The sequence below is a fragment of the Crocodylus siamensis genome, chromosome 3 (genome assembly GCF_052110815.1).
Source record: "Crocodylus siamensis isolate JL-2025a chromosome 3, ASM5211081v1, whole genome shotgun sequence".
Lineage (NCBI taxonomy): Eukaryota > Metazoa > Chordata > Crocodylia > Crocodylidae > Crocodylus > Crocodylus siamensis.
The window spans coordinates 246,998,347-247,005,788 of record NC_143397.1 but is presented as its reverse complement, the minus strand read 5'-3'; positions in this window follow the sequence as shown (position 1 = coordinate 247,005,788).

Genomic DNA, 7,442 nt, shown 5'->3' with positions numbered 1-7,442 from the left:
GATTCCAGCATGGATGTTTTTCATGAAAACTGACTTCTCCAAGTGACTCCTCAAGCTACAAGAGGGAGTTGATGTCAGTCAGTAGAAGGGCCATTGACTCCAAATGCTGTGTCCGTTCTTGCCCCAGCTGAAGAGCTGGCCCAGGATTATGCAGAGAGAAAATGATGGTAAGTTTAAAGGATTCATTTAGTCACTTTTATTTGGAGCCAGCAAGTGGAAAGTGGGGTTACAACAGTGGAGGGGGAGGCTGCTTGTGAATGTCACGTCCTGGTGGGGTGGGGAAGGGGAGCAAAACTTCCTGTTGAATTAGGCCAGATGGGCACGCTCATTTGGTCCCACAAACAGAAATGTTCAGACAAAGCCTGTAAAAACTTCAGGGAATTCAGTCTGCTGGGCTGACTTGGTTTAGTTTTATTCCTGTGTTCACAAAGGTCTTGTGGTACCAGATACCTTCAACACTAGACTGACTGTGAACATGTCCCTTCCCTTGCTGCACGGCGAAGGCTGAGTTAAAAGCAGCGCAGATGATCCGAGTCAGTCTGTAGCAACCTCTTTCCACAGCACTGTAAAGTGGTGATTTGTATCTGCACCATTTATGCCAGCAGAATGAGAGACACTTCCAGTTACAGGAGGCCTGTTATCCCAGAGGAGCTGTACGGACAAGCCAGATGTCCAGATCCACCAGGAAAATTATCTAGGCACTTAATTCCCATTCATTTCAAAAGAACTTGGGTCCCCTGGGCTTTGGGGAAGAAGATGCGGGGGGGCCTTCTTCCTTAGCTCAAAGCCTCGGGAGCCCTCCTGACAAGGATTAAGGAACCAGTTGCCTCAATTCTCTGTGCTCTGTTCACTTCCCATGTGGCACCTCCCATGCCACGTAGAAGACGTATCGCTCAATGGCTCTGGAAGTAAAATATTCTCCTATTTCCTCGGTCCAAAACAAAGCAGGTCAGCATCACAAGGTAGTACTGAGAAATCCTGGAGGTGCCAAAAGCAGCTGCCTGTACGTCCTTATGTCGCTGCAGTCAGGACCCAGACACGGACTCGCACTGACCGTCTTGAATAATGGAGTGGCTTAAAAACCTACTTGCATAGCTCTGGCCTATCTCTGTTATGAATGCACTGCCCCACCTACAGCTGTGTTCACTGGAGAATTAACTTTATTATCTTCTAAACTCTTCATCGCCGCACGCACCAACTACCAGTGAACTCATCTCTCCCTATATTTCCCGGCTCAGTCCCTCCACCCTTCCCCATTCTGGCCTGTCAATGCAGCTCTCCCTTCTTGGCTGCCACCGCACCAGCTAGCTTGCCCCGTCGGTCCAACACCTCAGTGTTTCTACTTCCCCCTTCTACACTGCAGCTCTGAAGTCACACACCCATGGTGGGGAATCCACCGTCCTTCTGACTATGCAATGGCTATATCTAAATTCATAATTACAAATGTGCTGCTGGTTTGGAACGGCATTGACTTGAGGGTCCTTGTCTGAAAGCTGTGGCTCTCCATCCACAACAGGCACAGAATGGGTTAAGTAGATGACGGCACTCGGCAGACGGACGGGGTGGCCGCTGATGCCAAAAGCTCCAGTGCTTTGCACAACCGTCTGCTAAGAATGGGAACATGATAGCCTCTAATCACTTAACGCAGACCACTCGCTGCACAGCTGCAGGGTGGGGTCTGCAAAGCCAACCAGGATGCTCAGTTCCCTTTCAATTTAGCATGAACCCAACATACAAAGTCATTATTCAACTTTGAAACTCTCAGCTGTAAGCTTTAGGCCCACATAGCCCCGGCTGGACGGGATGCCGTGACCAAACGGACGTGATGCTGCAAGTGTGCTGCTTTGCCTTCAGAGCTGGTCTACCTAGAAGCCAGGGTTGTACCTAGAACAACTCTGAAGGCAAAGGGAGGTGGCGGAAGAGCACGTGAGGCACCTCCCGATGACTCCACAAGCGTGGGTTTAAGCATCAATCTGGACTCTCCTCCAGCTAACCAGCTGGAAATGTGTTGCTTGGCACTCATGCTGGGGAGTCAAAAGTGTCCAATTAATATGCTAGTACCCATTGCTCCATTATATGCTACTGTCTACAGCAGGGGTGTCCAACTCACTTGGCCCCGTGGGCTGGACAGGTGGTGCAGAGCTGGTCCACAGGCCAGATCAGGCCCATGAACCATATCCCCCCACCACTTTCCCTCCTTCCTGTGCCCACAGGCTGATCCAGCAGAGGCAGCACTCACCCAGGGGTGTTCTGGGACCAGCCTGAGGAGGGGCCATGGGCAGCACAGACTACGACCCAGCCAGAGCAAGGAGCATGGGCAGTGCACATCCCAGGCAACATGCATAGGGAGGGTCTGATGCGGCAGAAGGGATAGCACGGGTCGGATTATGGGGCTCCGCAAGCCAGATGCAGCCTGTGGGCTGTATGTTTGACACCCCTGGTCTACAGTAAGGGGTGTCCCTTCACTGCACTGGAAAAATGTGTCGCTAGGCTGATGTGGACATTTGACTTCCTTTGATCCTCCACCCTAGATTGATTATATATGAGATGGCCAGCTTAGTTCTTAAGCAGCACCATCTCTCAGCATGGCATAAGTAGAAGGCCTAAGAAGCGGCAACCAGAAAAAGGGGAAGGGGAGATATGGTTAAAACCCTAATAAATACCAGCTTTCGCAGGTATTTTCCACACCTGGACTCTTAAGCTTCTGAGTAAGCTATCTGGCAGAGGCCTTGACAAAAAACTTAAACCACCTTTAAACGCTCCATGGCTGCACATCGGCTGATGTCTGCTGTCATGGCACTACTAGCATGAAGGGTGTTTCCTAAAAGTTTTGGAGGGGAGCATTTACTAAATAAGGAGCTGGAGCTCACATCATCATGGCCAAGTGCTGCTACAGAAAAACTAAGCTTATATTGCTCAGTGATTAGGGGCATCTGGGTCTCGATGAAACCAGTGCTATGGACCTAGAACAGGATGAGGATGTTGGATAATCACTTAACACACAGGTTTTTAACTGGGTTCTGTCTCTGCCAGTCTTAAAGCTTTTTTATTATTATTATCATCTTTGCTATTATACTGGCTCTGCAGATGAACACCAGGTGCGGGCAGATGGATGTTGAGGCTGCTCTATGATTTTAATTTTGTTGCCTATAGGGTGGAGCAATGGCGGATTAATCCACAGTTACTACCACATACATCCCTGCTACATAATTTACTCGGGAGGATTGAAAAGATATTGAGATCCTGTTTACGATACAGTGGAACGTGGCTAAAACAAAAAAGGGAGCATCATACATTTATTAACATAATGATAGAGCACGGTTGCCTGAGTTAACGGGAGGTGGGTCACGGAACTGGGTCATCCAGCCCTGTGTTGCTGGGAAAGCTGTTAAAGATGCTTTAGCCCAGGTAAAGGAAACCGCACCATAGTCAGACTGGTATGGACTGTGGGGGGGTTTCCCTTCCTCTGTAGCTGGGGTGTGGAAATCTTCCTGGCATCTCTGAGTTTCTTTTAGCAACTTTTGAAAGAGTAGGATATTGGCGTCTATGTCCTCCCTGCTTTACTTATGGCATGTTGGGGTGCTATATCTTGTGGCTGTGTCAGGGTTGATCGTGTAGTTTTAATACTAGGTTTGACAAGGATATATATATATATATAGGATGGTTTGAATAGGGATGATCCTCCCTCAGGCAGGGGGGTGGACTGGATGACCTCTGGAGGTCCCTCTCAGCCCTATTTTCCCATGATATTGTTGCACCTCGTAACCGGTGTACCCTTGACCTGCGAGCCTGGGTCGGCACGACCGGCTTGGCGCAGAAGGGATAGATGACTGGACAGGTGGGGAGTAGCGGCGAGTAGGAGTCAGGCGGTTTGAAGCGCATTGGTTGTATGAAAGGTTTTTTGTACTTACGCTACCGATGGTTGCAGCGTAGGCAGGATAGCTGACTTGTTCAGTTACAGTACATAAAACAGAATGGTCTAAAGGGGTCTGTTGGTTCACGGGGTTCCTGAGCCAAGCCCTTGCTTTCTAACCCAGAGGCTAGGTGTGGCTGCCCAACTCAATAGTCCCAGAACTAATCAACAGCTCATGCACAGGGAAAAACTATAATGCACTTTCCATCAGTAAACTTCCGAGAGCTCTTTGACGAGAAGGACAGACGAACCAGTGAGAAACGAATATGCCAAAATGAAGGTCGGTGGCGGGGAGATGTCTGCAGGTGGCCAGTCTGCTGACTGTCTCCTTGGTGTGCTCGGAGTTCTCCGCTCAATGGCGGGAATCTGCTCTTAGTTATAGTCAGCGGTGACCAATCACTTCATGCCAATTGTGAATATTTACTGACTGCCAATTACGTTCTTACACAGTGACCTAGATACATATTCATCTGACCTAGATACCTATTCATTTGACCTAGATACATTATTCAACTGGCCGCCCTCAGCAGGTTCAAAAGGTCAACCTTATGATGGGCACCTGCAATACTTACCATTGCAGACAACAAGCTCCTTAAGTGTGGAGAACAAACTTTTAACAAACTCCAACTGCAATGTTTCTTTTAGCAAAGAAATAAAGGCTACTAGTGCTGAGGGGTCTTTATGGCCTGCGTCCTTGCTAAGTTATTATTGTCTTTTGCTTTGCTGGCATTGGCACTCTCACCAACAGGTAAAACTCAGACATGACAGATATAATCAAATCTTTCCTAATATAACATTTTTCTTGTTCTTAGCATCCTGCATACAAAAGTGTCACAAGAAACCTCAACATGCAAAACTTAAAATGCAAATACTACCAAACGTGAAACATTCAGCAATAACTTCCTGGCAAACATTCTCCAGATTAAATCTTTTAGAATTGGTGTCAACTGGGAGGTGATATTTTTAGGTTAGATAGGAGTTTTCAGTTTCAATAAATTGTTCACTTCATTCATCATTAGGTTCCTGTGTATTGTTTTTATCTAAAATCATGAACATAACTCTTCTATTTCAAATTAATACCTGACAATTTGCATAGGGTCAGAGGCAGAGGGTCATTTCTAGGCACATGGAATAGAGCTGTTTGTGGCATTAATTCCTGTTCCATGAATCAGGGCAGTGAAGTCAGGCCCATAGCAAGAATAACGTGACATACTGGGCACATCTACATGTGTACTAATGTGACACAATAAATGCCAGTGCACCGCACGCCAGAGTTTATTGCTCCCAGGTGCAGCATTTACATGCGTGCCCAGAACCGTAGCACACTGAGCCAGGGCAGTGCAGCCCCAGCTGGCAGGGGGTCCAGGACACGAGCCTGCCAGTTCAGCTCGATGTACCATGGAGGGGCTGGTTGGGGCACAAGGTGCTACAGTGAAGGGCGACCCAATAAGCAGCCCCCACATGCTCCAGCCAGCCCCAGTCACCATCCACACGAGTGCTGTGGCACAGTAAATAACTCCACCATAGGATAGTACTTGTGTTGAGCAATACTATCCTACAGCAGAGTTAATTAGCGTATGAGGCCAGAGCGTGATAGGGACACACATGTAGACAGCGATGCCTTACTGTGGAGCTAATTAGCCAACTCTGCAGTAAAATGGCTCATGTAGCTTATACTAGAGACAATAGAGCCATTTTGCTGACATGTAAATCCATGGTAATGATCCCCTTGAGTTCAAAAGAGGGTGGAGTCAGGAATTCAGGACGGAAAACAGAAAGGGAGACTGCAGATGAGTACTGGGGGGAGAAGGGAGGGAGTGCATGGAGAAGTGCCATGGGACCGCACTCCCAGGTCTCAGAAGGGCAAGGGGCCAGGAGGCAGAAGGGAGGCACGGGTGCAGACAGGAGTAGGGGTGTGGAGGCATGAAATGGGTGTAGAAGTGGGTGAAAGAACAGTGGGACCTGTCAAGGTTTACCAGGCTGAGAAGACCCTGAAGATGAGTGTGTGGGGTCATGGAAGACAGGCAGATTGATAGTCAGGATTGATTAGCTGGAATCAGTGTAATGGAGTGCTCTTTGGGTACTTCGCCTCTAATGAAGTCACGGCATTTTTACAAAATGCAAGACTTGAAACTGGTCTTTCTGCCAAACTGATGGTGGAACCTGTTGCATCAGGAGGCATGAACCCATACATGCACACCATACATATGGGATGCAATTGTCAGTATGAGGGGCAGAGATCAAGCTGTGGTGTTCATATCTAATCCAAACCTGCCCCCAAATCAGAGGGCCCTAGGGCAACCTTCTGGCTTGGGCCAGAGTTGGGCACATGGTGGGGAAAACACGACTTGCCAACTTGTGCACAAAACCCGACTCATTAGTGGAACCTGCTATATTTGCTCTGTGGTAACTAGCTACATATGAAGCTGATTACTGCTCAAAGTCCTGGGTGTAATGGTGATGTTCTTTAATGAACATATAACTTTTGTCCATTGTTTACACAGTGCCGGGCAGCAGGGGTTTATTGTGGCATGCAGTACATGAGAGTACAGCTTCGGTGAGCATTATATTACATTTTCTTTCTGGACTGTATTGAACATGTGGTTCTGTGTGTTTTTATTACTTGATTTTGATTTTATAAGAAAGTTCAGGTTATGTTTAGGAGAACCGTCCTTTCCAAAACAAGACTTTGAAATGAGTTAAGCAAACATATGTAATAGAGAAAGAACATAACTGTTTGCATTAAGAATGTATTTCTGATTTATTAGCTTGGCTGCTCTGACGTCTATGAGATTTCCTTCTAATCTTTCCCTTTTAGTTAGGTATTATGGAATATTGTGCTTAGTCGTCAATTGAACTCGTTCCCTAGGACCACTGCTTCCTCACGTGATGAGCTGAGTCTTGCTATGGCACTATACTGCATGCGCACTAAGCCAGTTCTCTTAACACAACGGTCCCCAAAACACTGGTGCTGCATGGGAATTTCCCAGGTGTCTATACAACGTATATATTTTGAGAACCATAAAGTTTGGGGAGGCATGAGAGGAAAGCTGACTTGGGAAGAAGAGGTCCCCCATGTCCCTAGAACAACAGGTAAAAGAACCACTGTAGAGAATTAAACCTGGTTGAAAGTCTTTCAGATGAGTAGAAGAAGAAGAAAAGAAGAGGATTGTTGATTTTCTAGTATTGTCTATTAAAGAGCTTGCAGCACAATACCAAGTCCAGGAATCTGTGATATTCTGAGTCCCATCAAACATGAAGAGGGAAATTCATAGTCACGGTGACCCCGTGATAGAGCTGGGAAGATCCACTTCATTTAAAATCACTTCTTGAGATGAGAGGTCCTAGACCCACTAGTGACTTTGTGCTACTCAGCGCTACATCATCTCAACACTTTTTGTATGTCCCCACCTTCCCACTCCCACCCACTATACCTACAGATTTCCATAATTAAAAATGCTAAAACTTGATTTTAAAAAATTAAACAATTGAAACATAAGGTGATACATTTCAGGAATTGGGATCTAAG